Source organism: Perna viridis, chromosome 14 (assembly GCF_037379345.1).
Source record: "Perna viridis isolate PV_CMFRI_1.1 ecotype Kerala chromosome 14, ASM3737934v1, whole genome shotgun sequence".
Classification (NCBI taxonomy): Eukaryota; Metazoa; Mollusca; class Bivalvia; order Mytilida; family Mytilidae; genus Perna; species Perna viridis.
Window position 1 is genome coordinate 8,547,044 of NC_142458.1, and position 25,124 is coordinate 8,572,167.

At 33.4% G+C, this 25,124-nt stretch overlaps 10 non-coding genes across 10 annotated transcripts; 5 read left to right on the top strand and 5 right to left on the bottom strand.

Annotated features, from left to right (window-relative positions):
- The first annotated feature begins 18,020 nt into the window (after window positions 1-18,020).
- On the top strand, window positions 18,021-18,102 carry Trnas-aga (transfer RNA serine (anticodon AGA)). The gene has a single exon. It is a non-coding gene; the product is annotated as a tRNA-Ser (tRNA).
- A 294-nt stretch (window positions 18,103-18,396) lies between these two features.
- Trnaw-cca (transfer RNA tryptophan (anticodon CCA)) lies at window positions 18,397-18,468 on the bottom strand. Its single transcript has one exon. It is a non-coding gene; the product is annotated as a tRNA-Trp (tRNA).
- A 422-nt stretch (window positions 18,469-18,890) lies between these two features.
- Window positions 18,891-18,972, top strand: Trnas-aga (transfer RNA serine (anticodon AGA)). The gene has a single exon. It is a non-coding gene; the product is annotated as a tRNA-Ser (tRNA).
- Window positions 18,973-19,266: 294 nt separating this feature from the next.
- On the bottom strand, window positions 19,267-19,338 carry Trnaw-cca (transfer RNA tryptophan (anticodon CCA)). The gene has a single exon. It is a non-coding gene; the product is annotated as a tRNA-Trp (tRNA).
- A 422-nt stretch (window positions 19,339-19,760) lies between these two features.
- Window positions 19,761-19,842, top strand: Trnas-aga (transfer RNA serine (anticodon AGA)). The gene has a single exon. It is a non-coding gene; the product is annotated as a tRNA-Ser (tRNA).
- Window positions 19,843-20,136: 294 nt separating this feature from the next.
- On the bottom strand, window positions 20,137-20,208 carry Trnaw-cca (transfer RNA tryptophan (anticodon CCA)). The gene has a single exon. It is a non-coding gene; the product is annotated as a tRNA-Trp (tRNA).
- A 422-nt stretch (window positions 20,209-20,630) lies between these two features.
- Window positions 20,631-20,712, top strand: Trnas-aga (transfer RNA serine (anticodon AGA)). Its single transcript has one exon. It is a non-coding gene; the product is annotated as a tRNA-Ser (tRNA).
- A 293-nt stretch (window positions 20,713-21,005) lies between these two features.
- Window positions 21,006-21,077, bottom strand: Trnaw-cca (transfer RNA tryptophan (anticodon CCA)). Its single transcript has one exon. It is a non-coding gene; the product is annotated as a tRNA-Trp (tRNA).
- Window positions 21,078-21,499: 422 nt separating this feature from the next.
- On the top strand, window positions 21,500-21,581 carry Trnas-aga (transfer RNA serine (anticodon AGA)). Its single transcript has one exon. It is a non-coding gene; the product is annotated as a tRNA-Ser (tRNA).
- Window positions 21,582-21,875: 294 nt separating this feature from the next.
- Trnaw-cca (transfer RNA tryptophan (anticodon CCA)) lies at window positions 21,876-21,947 on the bottom strand. Its single transcript has one exon. It is a non-coding gene; the product is annotated as a tRNA-Trp (tRNA).
- Window positions 21,948-25,124: the final 3,177 nt, after the last annotated feature.

Here is a 25,124-nt window from a genome sequence, read left to right on the forward strand (position 1 = left end):
AATTGCATCATCAATTTGGAAGGTACGCAAAAAACGTTCCACGCCAAGGTACAAAGTAGTCCTTTTAGCATGCCATTAAAAAAATTTGACACTATGTTTTAATGAATGAACTTTTTTTTCAAAAAGGTAGTAAACCCCTTATGAAATTGTGAGTGACATAACAGTGCATGTGTATGTTTCATGTGATATATGGCTTTGGTTAGGTTAAACTTAGGGTAAACTACTGAGAATCCCCTGAAGATGAGCAAATTAACATAGAGAGTAATAAGCATCTGAATTAGTGGGTTGCAGCTTTAATTTAGTCAATGTTGTTTTTGTGAGAATTTACAACACAGTAAAAAATCTTCATTAAAAAAAATTAATAAATAATCCGCTTATAAATCTTAAAATAATAGGATTGTGAAATTTTAATGAATAAAAACTATTTTGGAGAAGTTCACTTAGCTTGTCGGAAGGTCAGTCTTGCTGATACACTTATAAACAGCTCTAAAACAACTTTTATTCCTGAATTATGTAGTAGTCTTTCTAAAAATTAAGCAATTCGGCAAAATGTGATACAACACAAAAAAAAAGCTACACATTTTTATTTTTTTTTATTAATTTGCTTTATAGGTCTATATTATGAAATGTATAATTATCCATTACAATCTCTCTGCTCTAAGAAGAAAATCCATATTGAAAATCCAACAGTCTCTTTTATATTTTCGAGTCATTTAAAGAGTTATCCCCCTTAATTTTGAAATCTAAAGTGCATTCTATACATTTTTCATCGCCTTAGACTACTGGTTGTATGAAAAACCAAATGTTAATTTCTGTTATTTATATAACTATAATACTTTGAACATAATTTCCAAAAATAAAACTCTGTAGGCTTTCCAACCATAAATCACATTTTGTAATAATTCTTACCTGAAGTGTTACAAAAATGTTTTGAAATGTGTACTTTACCTTAAAACTGTAAAACAATATGCGTTCACAAGTGCTAATACCAGTCATTCAAATAAACGTCGTCAATGACACAATATGTAGACAAGAATAAAATATATCATATTATTTCCATCTTTATTTTTTTTCTATCGCAATATATCTCTCATATCATTTGAAAAGATTTCCTCAAAGGTATCTTAATATTTCTTGTTTTGTTTCCGCCAAAACAAAGTTGGATCAAGATATGTAACTAATACCGTTATTTTTTTTTAAACTGACGAGACCTGTCAATAATGCAATATAATATGTCATGTAATCAAAGATACCCAAAGAATTGACCTCCAAATGATAATGCTCTTAGATCTCTGATTAGAATTAGAACAAGAAAAAAAAACAATTCTCATAATTCACGATTTATCTCTACAATCTTATTTCTATCTTCATTTTTTTTCTATCACAATATATCTCTCGTATCATTCGAAAAGATTCATCAAATGTATCCGAATATTTCTTTTTTCATATTTCCCCTAAAAAGTAGTAGGATCAAGATATCTGATACCTTATTTTTTTTAAACTGATGAGACCTCTCAATAACGTAATCTAATATGTCAGGTAACCATAGATACCAAGTTAATTGACCTCTAAGTAATTATGCCCTTAGAACTCTGATTAGAGTTTAAAAAAGAACAAGAGAAAAATCTTTCATAATTCATGATTTATCTCTACAATCGTTCGCACATATTTTTCACTAATGCCTACGCCAAAGGAAAAAACAATTCTTTCAACACCTTGTATTTTGCTAAAAGCATTGTCATAACAAATTCAGATAAGTGAAAAATGAACAAATGTTGTCCTTCAGGAATTTTTCATAATATTTATAAGACGCAACTTATAATTTGCGATTATGAATTATGTTAAAATCATCTCTTTTGTCATATTCGATTTCTTAATTGTTCTACAAAGTCTATTTTAGTTGCTAACAATTAAGTAACAGTCTTTGTAAGAATCATGCAAAATCTGAAAAATGTGATACACCCCAAAAAAGGCTACAAATTTTTATTTTTGTAATTAAGTTGTTTTATGGGTCTATATTATCAAATGTGTAATTATTCATTCAAATCTGCCTGCTCTTAGGAGATAATCCGCATTGAAAATCCAGTAGATTCTATTGTTTTTGAGTGCCATTTACAGAGTTATATCCCTTCATTTTGAAATCTACAGTGCATTCTATATAATTTTTATCTGCTAAGAGCACGGGTTATATGAAAAACCACATGTTAATTTCTGTTTACTCTGACATTCAAACAAAATATCAAAAATAAAAATATGTAGGCTTTTTACCCATAAATCACATTTTGCATGATCCTTAGCTGGAGTCCTACTTAAGTTGTGTATTCATATACTACTTATCTTAATATTGTTTGTTATTTAGTTGGTAACTGTAAAATTCCAAAGCTTATGGTTCAAAATATGAAATCATATGATATGTAATATTTCTTTATCATGTCAATCAAACGTGATATGATTAATAATTGTTTCAGGTTAAAACCATTTCCTCAAACCATGGTTATCATATGTACATGTAAGTTTAAGTAATCCAATATATATATATGTGATTCATATAATAAGCATACGATATATATCTAATATCATATGAACCTTGCAACAAATATACTATAATCTTATGAACCTGGGAACATATATTTATTTTGTATACGAATCATATGAACCTGGGAACATTTATTTATTTTGTATACGAATCATATGAACCTGGGAACATTTATTTATTTTGTATACGAATCATATGAACCTGGCAAATATATTTATTATTATATGGTAATCATATGAACCTGTCAACATGAAGGTAAACTAGGTAATGTATATAAAAAATAGCAGCTGATTAAAGTACAAAGGAGTATTTTGAGTCATATAAAATGCAGTTTTCGGTCAGTTCAACAGATCTATATGGTGTCCGTGTTGATTTTCATTAAGCTGCAGGTTGATTTGTAATACCCCCCCCCCCCAAAAAAAAACAATAATATTCAACAACTGACGTTTTGGGTTGTGTTCCTTCCTACCAACGATTTAAGAATTAGTAGAATTACATTTAGTAACTGTTCTACGCAGGTGCTAAACAAACAGGAGATATTTTGACATTTTCGCGTATTGTTTCGAACACGAATGTGATCAGGTCTAATTTGTTGAAACTTGGTGGATATACTAATTTAATGTTGTAAATCTTTTATACATAGACATGTTTATTATTAAGACAGTAAACAAGTGTAATTTAAATGAAGAAAGGTTTCCGGAATGTTTCAATCACCTGTTGTATAAGGTCTCTCCTCAGCATCACCTGTTTTGGAAAGACACACTTGATTTAAATTAAAATTCATTAATATTGTTTTCCAGTATGTTACTATGGTTACTGACAATATTCACTTTTAATGCACTTACTCGAACCTCCAAACATCCATGATTACAACAATGTATTCTTTTTTAAGATAACAAAACACAAATGTTGGTTTTGACTCCTTCAAAACAGCTTTATTTCAACAAAATGAGACCAGATGTTCAGAACTAACCTTACTCTATAATACTACCAAAAGTAGAGTCTGTTCAGTTTTATAGAAGAAGGCGAAACCTTAAACGCTCCCGAAGAAACTCATATTTTAAAAGTCCTTACATAATTTTTGTCAGCCCTGTCATTATTAACTATCAAGTTGGTAAAATGTGTCATGATATACGTATACAGTTTTTATTGTCCTTATGCTTTCACCATTTTGGGAGCGTATACAATGTTTTCTTCCAGCATTCAAAGATTTCAATGATGTTAAACTAGAAAACACTACATATTCCAGCATGTGCAATTAAAGGGAGATAATAAAGTTAGTAAAATATTCCAGTTTTTCATACTTTGTAAAAGACACGCTTTTCAGTTTTATAGAAGAAGGCGAAACCTTAAACGCTCCCGAAGAAACTCATATTTTAAAAGTCCTTACATAATTTTTGTCAGCCCTGTCATTATTAACTATCAAGTTGGTAAAATGTGTCATGATATACGTATACAGTTTTTATTGTCCTTATGCTTTCACCATTTTGGGAGCGTATACAATGTTTTCTTCCAGCATTCAAAGATTTCAATGATGTTAAACTAGAAAACACTACATATTCCAGCATGTGCAATTAAAGGGAGATAATAAAGTTAGTAAAATATTCCAGTTTTTCATACTTTGTAAAAGACACGCTTTTCATTTTTTTGGAATTATAAGACGCATATTCAACACTTTGTATCAATATTTCGCAGTAAGTAAGAAATATGAAAAAAAAATGTGATGATCGAAACGTGCATTATTACGTGTATCCCATTACGCCTGATCGGGCAAAAGAAAAAAAACAAAGCAAAGAAAAACAAAACAAAACATAAAATACTACTGCAAAATATATCGCTTTACTATCAGAAGGGAAAGATAATGGGAACCAGGGTTCGAACAGCAATAAAGGAGGATAATAATCTAGGGAAAACAATTAGATCAACAAAAAAAAGCAACAACAGATAACCTAAAAAAAAAAACACACACACAGACAAATGATATCCTTGTCAAATTAGGGGAACACTCTTTAGCATCAGCTTTAATATACACCTTTGCAAGATATTCATATGTTAGTGTTATATCATTTATATGTTCGCCATTTGGTTACCCATCCACAGACTTCACTTTCTTTCGTTTTATTTTATTTTGTGACTTGGACACAAGTTTTCTCCTTACCTTTTTTTATCTGTCTAATTGCAACGTTCAATTGATATGTTTTTTATTTTTTTTATATTCGATATTACTTAAACAATACTACTACATGTATATACTGAATAAACAATGCATTTTATGAATTTTTAATTTAATAAGTTGTCCCATCATATTGGTTTCCTATTTACACCAAAATAGTTTGGATATGTTTATCTTGGAGTTTGATAATGATGTCTATGCCGTTCTGTCTTTCTTTTAAAAAAAAAATATTTTCCTTAATATCTAAACATTTCATGTAATTCAATTTATTAGAATGTGATTCAAGTTTGAGGGTTCAGTTGATATTTTCCGGAAAATTATTTAGATAAGACAAAATATTTCCACAGTCGTTTGCAAAATTACAATTCAACCATTGGAAATATATGGATGAGGAAAATTTTTTTACCGTGACAGATTCATTTTGGAAAGTTGTACAATAACAAGGATTGACTTTCAGATAAATTACTCCTATATTTTTGATTTGCGGCTGATTTTCTCATTTTCTTCCAACTTTAAAATTTCACATGCAATTTCTCTTTTCCGTAACAATTAAAAGTTAAGTGTAATGTCCAGGTTTATTTCAGTTTATCTGGCTTTTCTGCAGTATGAAAAGAAGACATAATGCCGTTCTTAAGGTGCTTTTTTACGAGAGAGTAAGTTAGACAATTTATCTCAATAAAATGGTGGTAACACATTTTGCATTAGAAGAAGATGCATCTCAGTAAGTTCAGATGTCGTAGAAATAAGTTCATGATGTTGAGTAATTTAATTTTCTCATGAATTGACGAAATACAGTTATCGAGTAATTTAGCACTCTAAGATTGAATAGTCAATTCTATTGTGTGTTAAATGTACCTTGTTTTCCTTTTTGTCCACTATTTCAAAGTTGTCTGCTGCGCTTGCAGCATGATATTTAGTTAGAATTGAATTCTAATAAATGAATACCCCCTTAATATCAATGTTAGTCGTTAATGTGTCTTTGTGTCGTTATTTGACTTTTCGCTTATTTTTAAGGTGCTTACTTTAAGATGTGTCTACACTTATTGAAGACCTTTGGTGATCTTTGTAAGTATTTAGTATTTTTATTGAGATTACATGATCGTGTATTTGTTGCGTTACACCAAATCTTTCCCCTTTTCCATTATCTTCAGTATCTTTGTGATTGAACGTTGTTCGGCCTGCTACATTATTTATGTACATCGTTTTTGTTTCCTGTCTACATATTAGACCACGTACTTAGGTTAGACGTCTCCGATTTTTTTTTTTTTTTTTTTTTTTGCGTTTGCTTATTTTCGCAGATTCCCTCAGGTTAACATTTTCGCGGGTTTCAATTGTCGCGGTTTCATAAAAACGATAAGCGATATAATATTTAAAATCAAAGTGATGAGGGAGTCACGAAAGTTTTATATTATTACTTTTGTGGCCTTTTGTTTAAAAAATGGCCGACAAAATCAGCAAAATTTCAATATTGTTTGATTTCTATAAAAGATGAGTTCCAGATTGAAAATTCCATTCTAAATTCAAAGGTGGCTTCAGAATTTGACTAAATCCCAACATTTGCCGGTTTTGGCGGCTTTTGTTTTTTGCTTGCAAACTTGTTATTCTTAATGTACGTTCTTGTTAAAATATCTATATCAATTAATTCATTGTACCGATATGATTAATGGGCAGACAAAATATATTATAGAATCCCAGTCCCGCATTCAATGTTAACACCATCATCATTCCATCCCCATCGAAAAATTCCAATACCCATAGAATCCCTATCCAATTTTTATTTATCGAATATTTACAGAATCACACTGCATTTTATATTTATAAATTCTGCAACATTTCAAATGTCATTTTTCAATTACATTTATCATATATATGAAATGACTCATTTTTTTGTCTTCTCATGGTAAACAGCCTAAAATAAGCTTTTCCTTTATTTAAATTTTAAATAAAAGTTACAGTATAAATATTTATTTGCATGCTTTAATCATCACTATATTTATACATTACTATATCATCTAAATATTTTTGTTTGGAAATGCCCTTTCTTCTTCCGTTGAAGCCCGCAGTTTCTTGAAAATATCGTAAAAAAGACTGCGTCAGAACTATTTCGTGTCTTAGAGTTACGAATAATGGCCTCATTGTATATTGCAATTGTGTGCAATGTAGAAATTAGCCCTTTATAGGGATACCCCAAAAACATTACATGTGACCCGACGAAATTTTGGAATCTAAAATTTTAATTGTTTTATACAGTTGAAATCAACCTTAAGACAATAAGACTATAAATATGCTCACCTTGAAACACGTGTACACCATATCGGAAATAACAATTTCGAAACATGTTTCTTGATTAAGGAAAGCATTTGTCTTTAGATATATAGCCAATTAAGAAGAACATCACGAAAACCTCAAACAGTTTTGTTATTTATTTATACACATCACATGAAATGTTGTCCTCAGATGACTCTTTTCACATACAAAACCAAAGTTGAAACCAAAGACGAAGATAGAACTTGTTGTGTCACCATGTACAAAATTTGTTTTAAATACAGACAACATCCTTCATTCGCATTTGGTTCACCATAAAACCATACTAAAGCACTTGAGGGAACTTCTGAATTATCTGCAAATACGAACTTTCCTTGGTTATAACCTTGGTTTCCTTGATTACTCTTTCCATTCCGTTTTGTTCCTTCTATGTACACAGCGTCGTTTCTGGCTAAAACGTAGAAACAAATGCATAACTATCAAACCACTACAATTATCAAAATCTGGCAAATTACACTGCCGAAAATGTATATCCAACTCACTATATTCAAAAGAGATACTAAACAATTTGGGTGAATTAAGAGGGAATGTAAACATTATACCACACTATTGGCTTTTCTGACTACGTATGTGCTTAACTTTAAAAAAAATATTTCAAAGAGCACTGCGAAAGTACTTTTATTCGTGAGTACCAATTTTCGAGGTCAAAGGAAAAATTATCAGAATTCGAGGATTTTACTCTCAATTATACAAAATAATAGGAAATCTCCTTTCCATTGAGAACCACATTTCATGGTTTACCAAAACCACGAAAATTGGTACCCGACAAATAATAATACTTTTACAGTATTAATCTATGTCAACGAAGCAATTTAACTCAAGTGTAAGGATTCGCGCGATGCTATATTTAATACCTCATAGTATTTCAAGGAGAACCTGGTAGATAGTTATGAGAACATACATAAGGTTATTATGTCTCATAAAAGGTTAAAGTTTTTGTGACCTACTTCCTGAAAAAAGGGCACGTTATTGGGTTATGTCATCTATGATTTTATTTCATAAGTGAGATGCTCTCTGATTTTGTCCATCAACCCATAGACCAAATTTTGTTATGTGACTCTAAGGTCATTAACATTTTTGAATGGTTTACTACTTGAATTGTGAATATAAGGAGTGACTGTTATATTTTTCGGTCTATTTGAAATAATTTCAATTGAAGTGGTGCACACTTGAAAATAGCCTGCTACGCGGGTAATTTAGTTTGCACCACGTGACTGAGGTTATTTCTCCATAGACCGAAAAAATATAACAGTCATTTTTCACGAAATTTACTTTTGACATCTAATGGTTTCAATTTTGTGTGCGATTGATCAGGTATTTCTAATAATTTACCTAAGTACAATATATTTGAACTTATTTACAGTTACATACAAGTTACATGATGTGACTGTAAATAGATTCCTATCCTGTGACAAAAGAATGAAAAGTTTTATCAATTCTCTCGAATATTTCTTTGTCTCAAGTTAATTTTACTTTCACTCATCGGTTTTAGCTTTACTCTTTAAATCTTTTTCAAATGAATGTTTATTTTGTCAAATCGTTAAAAAAGATCAATTAGTAATGACGAGGAAAAGTTCGACCATAATCTTTGTTCAATAAACCTTTTTAAATTCATAGCTGAAAGTACTCAGATTTAAAAACGTAAAACATTAACTAGAAGAAAAAAATTGGCAAAGCATCCGCGTATACGTGTTCAGAGAGGAAACATTTATTGATGTCTGCTATCTGATAATAACGGATATTACTTGTATACGCAATTAGATGGTCTCGAAGACTGTAATACTTTGATAATGTATCTATTCTAACCAATCTACCATTCTCATCATTAGAATATTCATTTCATATTCTGGATTTCATTCGTTTGATAGAACCTTGGTTCCCTTGATTACTATGGCATTCATTGTGTATACCTGTAATTTTATTTAATTTATTCACAGTTAATATAACTATATTTAACTGGTCAACTTTGTATTTATAACCCTTTGATTAATTTTTTACACTATACATGAAAGGTGAAATGGCAGGTAAAATATCTCGAAAGGTTCCAGATACGTGTATTAAGTATCAAAATCTAGTTAATCCCGATCTGGAAAGGTTTTATTTTTTAATCATAAATTAAGTATCAAAGCAATGTCATAGAAAAAAAATTAACATTCAAATGATAATACGGAGAGGCGCTACACGTAGCAGTTGTGAGTTGCTTTGAAATGATTAAGTATTTTGAATTTCACAGAAGTATTCCTAAATGAACAATGTGTCTTTGATTTGTGGCAAAAACATTTCAAGTACTTATTATATAAATCGTAAGTATGCCATATCTCGTGTCCTACTTTGATTCATTATTTTTTAATAACAAATTACATTAGGAAATTGAATGTGATTTTGAAAGATAGGGCGTTCGTGGTCTCCCTTGTACTTAATGTTTATCATTTCGGTTGCAACGTTAGGTATCGGCGTATATCTGTATAAAATAATCGGATAAATTGGCCGATGTGCATTAAATCAAACGAAATCAAGAACGATAACTCTTGCAAAATGCTAATTACATGTACAATTAATATCAATCTCAAAAGCCCCACATCCAAATGATAACTAAGACTAGTTATGTTGAATATAACTGGCTTTGAGTAGTTTGGTTTTGAATTATTAGGTATTCTGTTCTAATGCTGCTGCTCGCCGGAATATAGCTGAAATATTGCTGCTCGGGCGTTAAATCCCAACAATCAATCAATCAATCAATCAATCAATCTAATGCTGCTGAAGAGAGGCTACTCATTGAAACACGTGTATAACTAACCGAAATATACAATATTTATATTTTGTTTTTGTATTTAATACCTAGTAAGTGGTACATAAAACAGGAGAGGTCAGTAGAATTTGCAATGGCCTTTTGTAATGTGAAACTGCAAATGCACCTCCCATTAACGTTGTAAAAATAACCACATATTACATCAATCTCCATACATAATATGGCACACTGTATTCCTGTTTCAACTGAAGAGACGTCACGAAAAGACTTTTGTTGGTTCCATGTCCTTTCGTTCCAACTGGCTATGCATCAGCCACTTGTTTCAACCAAACCCTTAACGAAAGTGATATATAAAGGGGGATATCTATCTATCTATCTATCTATCTATCTATCTATAAAGGCTATACAACCTAGCCGGCCGAGTGGTGTAGGGCGCTGGACTTGTGCAGGCGGTGTTGCCATAAATGTCTCAGCGGTACGAATTCGAGTCACGCGGAGGGAACAACCATAATTTTGCTTTGACAGTTCTAACATCAATGGGAATTTTTCAGACCCTTCTATGCTTAGGTTATTAGCAAATTATTGGTCGTTCCTTATGTCATGTAACCAAATATACCAAGATAATTGACTTCCAAGTAATAATTTCAGTTTGAAAAGAACAAGAAACAAAAAGTTCATAATTCAGGATTTATCTCTACAATCTTCCGCACTTATTTTTCACTAATGTAAAAAAAATAACTGTACAACTCATTGGATTTTGCTAAAAGATTTGTTATAGCAAATTCACGTAAGTGGAAAATGAACAAATGTTGTCCTCCATGCATTTTTTCATAATATTAGACGCAACTTCAACGTGTCATAGTCTTCCTTTTCTGTTTCGTCTTCCCTGGACTTGGCTTTTAATGACCAACTCGGCGGGTGTTTATAGAAAGGCAGAGGACGCCTACCCTACCGATGCACATAGTCCATGCTTCCAGTTTTTAGTGAAGTCTTAGTTCCTCTTTTTTTGTAACTTTGTATGTATCATTTCAGTTACTTTATGTTCTTTGGTGTATTTGTTTTCCATGTCCAGTCTTGAATTATCCCTGGATAACATTATTTATAATTTCAACAGAATCATGGTTCCCTGGATTACTCTCTTATAATTTACGATTAGAAATTATTTACAAATCATCTATTTTGTTATATTCGACAGTTCCTTCGTAGGAATCCTTCCAGGGTAAGACTTTCATCGACTCTTGATTTTTATATCTTAATTGCACCTGAAAGTTTATTTCAGTTGCGTAGAATGAAGTTGTGCAACCATACGCCATTCCAAATCAGATATTACTTACCTTCATATTATTTGTTATTTAGTCGATAACTATGAAATTTCATATGTAATCTTTATCATGTTATAAAACGTGATATGATTAACATCTTTTTCGGGTTGAAAATGGCTATTGCACGATTATCATTTGGTAATCACATATTTCAAAAAACCATGATTATTATTTACATGTAAGTTTCAATAAACCAATACTAGTACACATGTGAATCATAAAATAAGCATACGATAATCATATATTTAATATCAAATGAACCTTGCAACATATATACGATAACCATATGAACCTGACATCATACCGGCATTTTAAATACATGAAGTTGGCAACATATATTAATTGGCATACGATAATCATGTATTTAATATCATATGAACCTGGCAACATACCAGTATATTAAACATATGAACTTGGCAAGATATGTGTATATTAATTATATGAGACTGGCAACATGTACACGATAATTATATGAACCTGGCAACCTATATTTAATACTACACGGTAATCATATGAACCATTCAACATGCATGCACACTCGGGAATGTACTCAGAGTAAAGTACAAAGGAGTATTTTAAGTCACATAAATGCAGTTTTCGGTCAGTTATACATGGTGTTTTTTCAAACAAAAATGTGTCGTGTTTTATAGTTTTGTTGTTTTTGCTTGTTTCTTTATTTATAAACAGCAAACAATTGAAAGATTGACTTATCTTATTCAATAATATTCAACAACTGAACCGAACTGATAAACTTGAGACAATAGTCAAACGGGAAAGTTAAACTATTAAGTCCGTATAACAAATTGCAATATCAAGGCGAAAACAATAATATTGAAGTTGGAAACAAGTGCAATGATTCTGACTTGGTACTAATCGTATCCTGGTCATTCAAGACACAATTAGTCCTTAAATACGATCGCATGCGTATATAAGTAAAGGTATCAATTTAAGGAAGTAGACCTAGGGTAAGTGACATAGTTTCTCGGTGATATGTTTGTATCACATTCAATTTCACTAAAGCCTATCAGGCTTTCATTTGAAACAGAATGGAATCAATCCAAGTTACTTCGATGGTTACATCAGATTGATATCAAATGCTGAATACAAACGCTCCAATGATTTGTAAGAGTTTTGTCCCTAACCTTAGGTCTACCTCCTTAAATTTTGAGAGATTATGACTTTAAAAAAAAAGATGTACTCTATGTCTATGTCCTTTGACCGTCACCTTCAGATCATGATCGAGTTTAGTTTCAGTATTATTTCCTGCTTCGATGTGTCGTTACTGGAGTAATTTCTAGCCTGGAAAAATATTGAAATTTTTTCAAGAAAATCTTCTTCGAATTACAAATATTATTATCCTAGATATGATAGGAGCGTTTATTAAAAAATCAAAATGTTGTTTTCACCTTCGTCAACAATTTCTCGACATTTCCCTTTATATGTATTACATTATATTGTGATATTTCTTGTGCCAATCATTTTCGTCATTGATGAAAGGGTTTCTATTCATGACGTACAATTCCTTCTCCATTTTCGTTACTTAAAACTCAAAGCATATCGTACAAACTTCATATAAATTAGTCAATAGAAAATTGTCAAATCGTCAAGTCGTTAGAAACTTTTTTCGTCAATTATGCACGGAAATCGGAATTTTAAAACAATGTATTAATCATTATGTCGGGTTAGATGAATCGTAACAGCTTGGATGCTCCTACGAGTAGGCAGCTCCATAAATTACTCAAAATGTCACCCTTATTCATAAAAGGACCAAGAAATGACGAATCACAGGATGGATAACTGGAAGAGCATTCTAGGCCCAAAATGTGATCTGCCCTAATGGGTGACCTTCTATGATGTCAGGACTATTTCGTCTCCTGTAACGATCAGAAAAATGACGTAAGAAATGACAATGTTATTTATAAAAGGTTACACTATAAATGACCGAATGAAATTAAATTCACAAGACACAATTGTAGAATTAAAAGACACTGTTTTATTTTAATCAGTATGTTACAGTAAGAAACAAAAAAGTACTTAATTCTGTGACTTTTTATTTCGGTAACGGATCGTGCACAATTTAGGTACAAAACTTGTTACCTCGCGGATTTTTTTTTTTTTTTGGCATAAATTTAGATAACAATTTTGGCTACCATTCTAAATTTGTCGCGTTTTGATTCCAAAATAAGCTTCTAAAACATACGTACCTTATTTTAAAGTATGGTATTTTTTTAAAAGTTGTTTTTATTAAAATTTCACTAAACTTACAAACTGTAAAGAAACATTCAAAAACTATGACAAATAGCAGCTTGTGCCGTTTACGAAGTCATTTTCTAATTGCAACAAAGGAGTCGCATTATGTGCGGCATATGCTTTACGCAAATTAGGTACAAAAAAATTTCCCACACGGATTTTACTGAAATATTACAAAATAATAATTTTGGATTGATTTTATGTTGACTCATGAACGTGCCTTATTTTTAGTTGGTATGCTGATATGTTTATTTTATTTTATGTTTTCCCAAATTTCGTTATTCCTCCTTTTTATTAAAATATATTTACTTATCTAAAATTCCATCTTGGATTGTTTATTTCCGAAATCGTCAAACTTCAACAAAGCATGATTTTAACAGCGAAACATTGTCTATGCAGTTGATGGAAGAAAATGATTCATTAATTCACAATATGTAGAAGTTATTTTGATGAACAAATGGTCCATGGTTTTCTTACCACACAGCATGCAACATTTCAACTGCCTGAACATGATGTGTCGACAGTGCAACTTCTCATGCTCATGACAATCATGGACAGAAACGTAACAGTACATAGAGATTGCAATGTACATGTAAAGGTAGGCTACATGATGTAAGAAAAGTTGTCGTTGAATATCCGACACAAGAGTGTAACTGCAATAAAGACCGGGGTGGATTCAGATATTTTTAAAAGCGCCTTCCAGACTATCATTTGCTAATTTTTGACAGTCTGAGAATGTACCGACTCTATGGAGATACACTGCTCCATCGGATCAAATTGATACAGGGAAGATAAAGACATTGTTTAATATTGATTTGTCACAAAACACTGTTGAGACATGCATCTTTAATATGATCCTCTATCCTACATAATAACACCTAGATGAACTGTCCCGTACTACCATACATCGTGTACTAAATTACAACCCTAAATTATTCCTACGAGGAGGAATGACATCCTTTTATACAGCATAGCTGGCCGAGTGGTCTCGGGCGCTGGACTTTGTGCAAGTGGTGTTGCCATAGATGTCACAGCGGTACGAGTTCGAGTTCTTTTAAATGATCTTTGAAGTGACATTTACTTATTGCCAACTGGAAATTTAATTTTTTTGTGAGTATTTTCGCCATGTTTATTCTATTTCTTGTAAAAATATGTTATCTGGTTTCATTTTTAATTTGTTGTAAAATTCATCGCTTTTTTCAGAATTTTTCACGTTTTCACCGGATTTGTGTCAGTTAGATAAAAAGAGATTTGTCACTGCATATGGGATTAAAGTACCATTCTGTGTAAGAATCAGGCAATGGGTGCCACATCATTTTCCCCAAATTAGTCATTTTTACCTAAAATATATTCGGTATATCTAAAGAACAACCATTAATCTATTTAAGTTTACCCAGAAGCATCTATGACGTAGATATTTTTGCCTGTTTCTAAAGGGAACGACTGCGGGAAAATTTTCCCTCCATTTTTCCGTAGTGCATTTCAACTAAATTTGACCTATCAATATATTAAAAAGACAAACTAAGAAAAACTTTGATGGTTAATTATGGTGGTTATAAGGTACAATTGATTAGTTAATGCAATAAAATCTCTGCGTTTTTTTTTCGTGTACATATACATCTTGTCCGATTCTTAGACGGAGAAGTACTCAAATGAAATTGGTACTATAAAATAACAAAATGTTTTGAATTTCTAAACTCATGAAAGCTTCCAAATGTAACTACAAATAAAAGGTAAAATTGTCATCCATAAAGTCACACATATATTATAAAATTGAGCAATTCCCATATTTATGAAGAATGTAATCCAGGGACAAAGGCCATATATGGAAAACAGACATACACAACAAAGAACATAAAGCAACAAAAATCATACATACAAAGTAACAAAAGTAAATGAGCAACTCGGACTCCACTAAAAACTGGGAGCATGGACCAGGTGCACCGGTAGGGTAAGCGTCCTCTGCTTTTCTAGAAACACCCGCCGAGTTGCTCATAAAAAGTCGAGTCCAGGGTAGACAAACGAGGAAAGGAAAACTATGACCCGTTGAATAAATCAGTTTTCTGTCACATGACCCTGGGTCAAAGACAAATGACAATGTTAAAGATAAAAATAAAAGTAGAAAAGCAGATCGACTCCAGACAATAAAACTCGAACCAGAATGGTAAAAAATCTTATTTCAAAATATTTGAAATATTTTTTAATTAAGAATCCACGGCCATGAACTGCAGACACTGCAAAACTGCAAATGGGTGAAAATCATTTAACGTCGGTTGCCAGATAACTTTCCGAACATGTTGAGAGCGCCGACTATTAGAAAGCTGTATAGAGTAAAACTCTAACGACCAACTGGGACCATGGCGTGGAATCAATACATAAAAACCACGAGAAAGAGGGAACAGTGCAATGGCGAACGAGTACTGGTAGCGAAAAACAACCAGCCGTCATTTTCATTGTCAAACAACAATGATCTTCTTAAGTACTATATAGGTGGTGAATTCTAATCGGTTTTATTTCATTTTATTTAAGTTAAAGCTCAATTAGCTGTCAAATTTGTTCAGTTTTGATTCTACTGGATTTGTTGATTAAATTAAATAAGTTTGTAGTACTAGAATATTAATTAATGCAATTGAAGCAGTAAATGTCGATAATACATACGGAATATTGTGAAAACAACTTTTTTTTTAATCAGAGATCGATAGCTCTGATCTAATTATTGTTCACCATTACTTCCGAAGACTGCCAACAGGACATTCACCTGGGTTGAAAATACTTTAACCTTGGTAAAAAAAATAACAATAACAGATACACAGGTAACCACGTGTCTTGTTTCCTTTTCATTTCATCTAGTTCTTGATTAGTTTTCAAATAGTAATGACCATATTTCAGCCACATTATATCACAATACGTAAATTTCAAAAGGCACCTTGCGTTATATTCGTACTTTTGTCTATAACGGCTTGAGTCCGTTGCCGTTGAATAACCACTTTACAGCACATGTGCGAATTAAGGTCACCAGAAGTCACATGCATACGAATTTATCTGGGTCTATTTTTGTTTTGCAAGACGATGAATATATAGACACATATTTCATGTTTTAATGCAGTTTACTTGTGAATATCAAATGCATGAAAAGTACAATATAATAGAAATAGTAAGTTAAGGTCTATTTCAACAGAAACAAAGATTTATGAAAATGACAGCTAATGCAGCCCTAACTAAATTGGCCTAACATTGATCCTCCTCCCCATTTAGTGTGTTGCCACCGTAACCTTTCCTCCGTGATCAATAGCTTTTGCAGTCAGTTAGTATTATGGTATGGGCAGCAAAGCTCTACAGAACTGAATGCAAAAGATATCGTCAACAACAGTTGTACCAACATGTACCGCAACCAGGTTATTAAATAAGCATTTCGTAGAAGTCTCATAACGATATAATTTCCAATATGAACAATGGCAAACTGCAATTACCAAACCAGTCGAAAGTACAATTTAACAGGGACATTTTGGTACAACAAAGATAAAATTGGAGGGATAAAAGGGAGGGAATCATCAAATTCCCGACCAACTACCGAACTAAACCAGGACACACGTATTAACCACTAGTATATAAATCCCATTAACACTCATTCCAGACTCCTGGATGTTGAAAGTATGATATTAAACCACGTGCACTTCCGCCAAAGCTATCAACCAATGAGGATCAAGGCCTATTAGAGGGAAGATCTAACATTTTTTCTCCTGTTAAAGAGGCTTGTGAAGCTGCTTCATCAGCAAATTATTGTATGAAGTTACATGTAGCTATGTAGCTGCTGGACAAAAGTGGAAACACTTTGTCTGTTGTCTCTTATAAGGTTCAGGATAGTGACACTTTCCTCTTTGGTAATAATATTATCAAGAATAATTCTAGACAGAGGTCAGGTTTTGAGCCTTTAAGACAGAGCTCTATCGACCAATTGGCTGCTACTTATTTAAAGGAGGTTTCCATCTCAGACGGGGTGTATTTGGTCCTCAGCCTATCCCTTCTCGTAGTCATGCGCTGTTGTCTAATGGCAAGACCCAAATTGGCTTCTGCGAAAATCACTTTGGTCAGTATAAGTGTGGTCAAGAAGCTCTGATCAGTGATGTTTTGTTTAGGGTGCAGTGGCTCTTGTTCAAACATGTCTTTGTTGGCATCAGCATCGATAGTGTCCGACCTTCTATTCTAGAGAACAAATCCTTTGGTCTGTACAACCCCAATGTTGATTATAAGAAGCGTTTCAGTAGGTACAATCTGGTTGAAACTGTCTTGAAGAATTGGTTTCAGATTGGTACTGTCAACATCCAGTTGAAGCTTGATGTGCATCCAACTTCCTCATCCAACAATTGCAAACAAAACATAAACAATGTCCAATTACTACACAGAATTACGTTTCAGCGGACCGTTCACAATGAAACCTTCCGCTATATCCGTGACCCTCGAATTAAGTACCTAAACCAACACAACATACATATCGTGATGAATGTCTCTGAGTGTACCACGGACTCCAGTTCCAATATATGTCTGCCCGGAATACAGTTGGAACCATATGTTAACATTATCAGTCACTTTCGGTATACCAATGGTAGTGGGGTCGTTAGGGGTACGGACAGGTATATAAGCATAATTATTCCACGACTAGTGTAAGTCGTCGTGGCCGAGTGGTTAAGGCGATAGACTAGAAATCTATTGGGGTCTCCCCGCACAGGTTCGAATCCTGTCGACGACGCCTATATTTTTGTGTGTTTGAAATCAATATTTATTTCTGTCTTCGTAATCGGGTAAAGATGTCATCAATGGTATTAAGTAGCGTTTATTGTATTCAAATGCAGAATGTATAAGTTACAGTCTTGCGTTTTGCATGTTTGTATAAAACGGGTCTCTCATAATGTGGTGACATCTTTTTGCAATAAATTGTTTTGTTTTGTTTGAAACATTTCCTAAGTAGTATGCATTGTCCTAATCAAAACTTAAAGGAAAACATAAAAAAAAAAATTCTATATCAAGTGTCAAAAACAATATATGACCCCGACGTGATTCGAACACGCAACCTTCTGATCTGGAGTCAGACGCGCTACCGTTGCGCCACGGAGTCGTTGTCAATACGATAGTCAATAAAGGTATATGTACATATTTTACATCAACAGAGGTTGTTTTACGCGAGATGACATCCATTTCCATTTTCTATTTTCGATATGGTACAAATGACGATGTCGTTTTTTATACATTACCATTGACTACGTGTACTACAATAAATTAAAGTATTTGAGCAAAGTTCTGATGACTGTCTGACGATTACTCGATTGAATATTAATTAAGTACCTAAACCAACACAACATACATATCGTGATGAATGTCTCTGAGTGTACCACGGACTCCAGTTCCAATATATGTCTGCCCGGAATACAGTTGGAACCATATGTTAACATTATCAGTCACTTTCGGTATACCAATGGTAGTGGGGTCGTTAGGGGTACGGACAGGTATATAAGCATAATTATTCCACGACTAGTGTAAGTCGTCGTGGCCGAGTGGTTAAGGCGATAGACTAGAAATCTATTGGGGTCTCCCCGCACAGGTTCGAATCCTGTCGACGACGCCTATATTTTTGTGTGTTTGAAATCAATATTTATTTCTGTCTTCGTAATCGGGTAAAGATGTCATCAATGGTATTAAGTAGCGTTTATTGTATTCAAATGCAGAATGTATAAGTTACAGTCTTGCGTTTTGCATGTTTGTATAAAACGGGTCTCTCATAATGTGGTGACATCTTTTTGCAATAAATTGTTTTGTTTTGTTTGAAACATTTCCTAAGTAGTATGCATTGTCCTAATCAAAACTTAAAGGAAAACATAAAAAAAAAAATTCTATATCAAGTGTCAAAAACAATATATGACCCCGACGTGATTCGAACACGCAACCTTCTGATCTGGAGTCAGACGCGCTACCGTTGCGCCACGGAGTCGTTGTCAATACGATAGTCAATAAAGGTATATGTACATATTTTACATCAACAGAGGTTGTTTTACGCGAGATGACATCCATTTCCATTTTCTATTTTCGATATGGTACAAATGACGATGTCGTTTTTTATACATTACCATTGACTACGTGTACTACAATAAATTAAAGTATTTGAGCAAAGTTCTGATGACTGTCTGACGATTACTCGATTGAATATTAATTAAGTACCTAAACCAACACAACATACATATCGTGATGAATGTCTCTGAGTGTACCACGGACTCCAGTTCCAATATATGTCTGCCCGGAATACAGTTGGAACCATATGTTAACATTATCAGTCACTTTCGGTATACCAATGGTAGTGGGGTCGTTAGGGGTACGGACAGGTATATAAGCATAATTATTCCACGACTAGTGTAAGTCGTCGTGGCCGAGTGGTTAAGGCGATAGACTAGAAATCTATTGGGGTCTCCCCGCACAGGTTCGAATCCTGTCGACGACGCCTATATTTTTGTGTGTTTGAAATCAATATTTATTTCTGTCTTCGTAATCGGGTAAAGATGTCATCAATGGTATTAAGTAGCGTTTATTGTATTCAAATGCAGAATGTATAAGTTACAGTCTTGCGTTTTGCATGTTTGTATAAAACGGGTCTCTCATAATGTGGTGACATCTTTTTGCAGTAAATTGTTTTGTTTTGTTTGAAACATTTCCTAAGTAGTATGCATTGTCCTAATCAAAACTTAAAGGAAAACATAAAAAAAAAAATTCTATATCAAGTGTCAAAAACAATATATGACCCCGACGTGATTCGAACACGCAACCTTCTGATCTGGAGTCAGACGCGCTACCGTTGCGCCACGGAGTCGTTGTCAATACGATAGTCAATAAAGGTATATGTACATATTTTACATCAACAGAGGTTGTTTTACGCGAGATGACATCCATTTCCATTTTCTATTTTCGATATGGTACAAATGACGATGTCGTTTTTTATACATTACCATTGACTACGTGTACTACAATAAATTAAAGTATTTGAGCAAAGTTCTGATGACTGTCTGACGATTACTCGATTGAATATTAATTAAGTACCTAAACCAACACAACATACATATCGTGATGAATGTCTCTGAGTGTACCACGGACTCCAGTTCCAATATATGTCTGCCCGGAATACAGTTGGAACCATATGTTAACATTATCAGTCACTTTCGGTATACCAATGGTAGTGGGGTCGTTAGGGGTACGGACAGGTATATAAGCATAATTATTCCACGACTAGTGTAAGTCGTCGTGGCCGAGTGGTTAAGGCGATAGACTAGAAATCTATTGGGGTCTCCCCGCACAGGTTCGAATCCTGTCGACGACGCCTATATTTTTGTGTGTTTGAAATCAATATTTATTTCTGTCTTCGTAATCGGGTAAAGATGTCATCAATGGTATTAAGTAGCGTTTATTGTATTCAAATGCAGAATGTATAAGTTACAGTCTTGCGTTTTGCATGTTTGTATAAAACGGGTCTCTCATAATGTGGTGACATCTTTTTGCAGTAAATTGTTTTGTTTTGTTTGAAACATTTCCTAAGTAGTATGCATTGTCCTAATCAAAACTTAAAGGAAAACATAAAAAAAAAATTCTATATCAAGTGTCAAAAACAATATATGACCCCGACGTGATTCGAACACGCAACCTTCTGATCTGGAGTCAGACGCGCTACCGTTGCGCCACGGAGTCGTTGTCAATACGATAGTCAATAAAGGTATATGTACATATTTTACATCAACAGAGGTTGTTTTACGCGAGATGACATCCATTTCCATTTTCTATTTTCGATATGGTACAAATGACGATGTCGTTTTTTATACATTACCATTGACTACGTGTACTACAATAAATTAAAGTATTTGAGCAAAGTTCTGATGACTGTCTGACGATTACTCGATTGAATATTAATTAAGTACCTAAACCAACACAACATACATATCGTGATGAATGTCTCTGAGTGTACCACGGACTCCAGTTCCAATATATGTCTGCCCGGAATACAGTTGGAACCATATGTTAACATTATCAGTCACTTTCGGTATACCAATGGTAGTGGGGTCGTTAGGGGTACGGACAGGTATATAAGCATAATTATTCCACGACTAGTGTAAGTCGTCGTGGCCGAGTGGTTAAGGCGATAGACTAGAAATCTATTGGGGTCTCCCCGCACAGGTTCGAATCCTGTCGACGACGCCTATATTTTTGTGTGTTTGAAATCAATATTTATTTCTGTCTTCGTAATCGGGTAAAGATGTCATCAATGGTATTAAGTAGCGTTTATTGTATTCAAATGCAGAATGTATAAGTTACAGTCTTGCGTTTTGCATGTTTGTATAAAACGGGTCTCTCATAATGTGGTGACATCTTTTTGCAGTAAATTGTTTTGTTTTGTTTGAAACATTTCCTAAGTAGTATGCATTGTCCTAATCAAAACTTAAAGGAAAACATAAAAAAAAAAATTCTATATCAAGTGTCAAAAACAATATATGACCCCGACGTGATTCGAACACGCAACCTTCTGATCTGGAGTCAGACGCGCTACCGTTGCGCCACGGAGTCGTTGTCAATACGATAGTCAATAAAGGTATATGTACATATTTTACATCAACAGAGGTTGTTTTACGCGAGATGACATCCATTTCCATTTTCTATTTTCGATATGGTACAAATGACGATGTCGTTTTTTATACATTACCATTGACTACGTGTACTACAATAAATTAAAGTATTTGAGCAAAGTTCTGATGACTGTCTGACGATTACTCGATTGAATATTAATTAAGTACCTAAACCAACACAACATACATATCGTGATGAATGTCTCTGAGGGGATCGGTTATTGGACATATCATAGGATGGTGTTTACATATTGCCGCTCCGGTTGAATGTGCCGTTTTGGTGAGTTCAGCTTTATTTCTGTGTTCAGATACATTTCGTTTTGTAGAGCATTGTTTATTTGACTTAAAGTGATAAGACCACTTGTCTATTTTGTTCGTTTATTTCCCCTTTTCCTGCATTTCACTGCAGGAAAGAGGGGGGAGGAAAGGTGCGTTTGATTCGGTTTTACTGATACAACCAATCACCAAATTTAGTTATGGAGAACAAAGCACCGGAAAGTTCTGGAAATCGCAATATTGGTGCGAAAAGGTATGATAGTGGTAGAAAAGGTGAAAGAACCCGAAAATACACGAGTTCAAAAAGGGAATATAAAAAAGAGTGTACCGTTAAGATTGTTAAAATTGGGAAAACATCTGAGACTCCATCAAAAATAATTAAAGCAGTGGAGGATGTTTGTGGAGTAAACACTGTGTTAGCAGTTGTCCCTGATGATATGGAGGATTCGTACTGTATTACGATGGATAGTGAACAAAATGCTGACAAATTAACCAGGGGTGTTAATATTGAAAGTAAAAACTATGATTGCCTATTTTTGTTTGATAATTCAGTTATAGTTTCATTCATTCATTTGCCTGCTCATCTTAGTGATGAGCTTATTCTTGACGTATTGAGAGAAAAGAATTGTAAGCCTCTGTCCCAGGTATTTAGGCATGTTCATCCAGGAACTGAGGTTGCTGATGGAACAAGATATGTGAGAGTACAGTTTCCGCCTGGCCTAATTTCTCTTCCATGGTCAATAAAATTTGATACTGGATTAGGAACACGAAGTTTCCGTGTTAAACATGATCACCAGAGGCAATTATGCAACTATTGTGGATCTCCTGGCCATAAATATAGACAATGTCTACAATTAGTTTGCTATAATTGTGATAAACATGGACATAAAGAAAATGAATGTAAAATTCCACCGTGCCAGAGGTGCAAAAAAAGATTGAGACATTGTGAGTGCAAGGAAACAAAATGCCAATATTGTAACAAAGAAATTTGTGAATGTCCTTGTTTTACTTGTGACCAATCTAAAGAAGAATGCAGATGTAAGTGCAGAGAATGTGGAATAGTAACTGCGCGATGTGCATGTAGAAAGGGATATACTGGTAGAGGTAGAGAATTTAGGGGTAAAGAGAAGGAAGAAGAAAGTCATGACAGTGATCAAATATCACGTGAGAATGGCGATAGGGAGGATTTGGAAGGTACATACTCTGACGAGGACGAAAATGGAGGTGACTCAGTTCAGATAGAAAACAAGCGAGATAATAAGTGTGATGACAAGCAGTCTCTTGAAGGTGAAGTTTCGGTAAATATACGTAATGAGACAACAGATGTGGTCTTCGGGGCCACTGTAGAAAATGATGATATGGTCTTCGGGACCACTGCCAAGAAACGGGATGTGGTCTTCGGGACTACAGAAGAGAGAACTAAGGTCTTCGGGGCCAATGCAAATGATGGAAAGCTCAAAAAGAGCATGAATGATAAAAATGTGGTCTTCGGGGCCTCAGATAACCGGGATAAGGTCTTCGGGACCGAAGGTAACAAAAGTGTTGATAAACAATGCACTGGAGATTTGGTAGAAGATGAATCAATGATAGAAAAGACTAAAGGACAGAAAAGACAGAGAAATGAGATTTCGAGAGCATGTGACTCTGATGATGAAATTGTGATTATTAACAAGCATATTGTAACACAAAATGACATTAAAGAAAATAGTTTTGATAGTGATGATATGGAAACTGACATCTCCTCCAGTGATTGTAACACTGGAGTTGATGTCGCAAATGATGCAAAAGATAATTTGTCTTGTTCCCAGAGCAGTGGTACAAGTACTGTGGACTTAGGTCCACCTGAAGGGAAAAAAAGAAGGAACAGGATGAAATTTTATCCTAATATCAATAGTGTTCAGAAAGACAAACTCAACCAAAAGAATGTTAATAATGGAGATGTTTAATTTATTTTATCTGATTTTTACTTTTGCAATGGTGCTTTTTGTAAGTAACAATTGTAATGGTTTGAGAGATTGTGATAAATTTAAGAAGTATGTAGCCATTATAGATAATAGTAAGATTGATTTTTTGTTACTGCAAGAAACTTTCTGGGATGATGATTTTATGTTGAATATTGATAGGATGTATGATGGATGTGTCTTATACTCTAATAGTAAGACTAAAAGACAAGGTGTTGCTATACTTGTAAATAAAAAATTTAAAAACAATGTAAAAGAAATTTTTAAGGATGAAGAAGGTAGATTTTTACATGTTCAACTTCAACATGAAGGATGTATTTACAACATACTGAATGTATATGCTTATAATTCTATTAAGGAAAAATGTGAACTGTTTTCTTTTCTTTGTCATTATATGAATTCATATGATAATATAATACTATCTGGTGATTGGAATACAACTTTGTCAAACCTTGATAGGTCTGGTAAATCAATTCATAGAGATGATATGAGTTTTAAGTCATTGTGTAATTTTATGACTGATAACAATCTATATGATATATGGAGAGCTAGAAATCCTGGTGTTCGAACTTTTTCATGGAAACGTGTTAGTGAATCCTATTTACAACAATCAAGGTTGGATTATTTTTTAATTTCTAGAAATTTGTCAAGTTTTGTACAATATGTAAATTACAAAGATACCACATTAAGTGATCATTCTTTTGTAGAAATGAGAGTTGTTTTTGATAATGTAGAAAGAGGTCCAGGTATATGGATTTTGAATAATACTTTATTAGATAATGAAGAATATGTATTAAATATTACGAATATGATTGAGGACAATAAGAAATGTACTCTTTTTGATGATGATGTATTGATTTGGTGGGATAATTTAAAATATA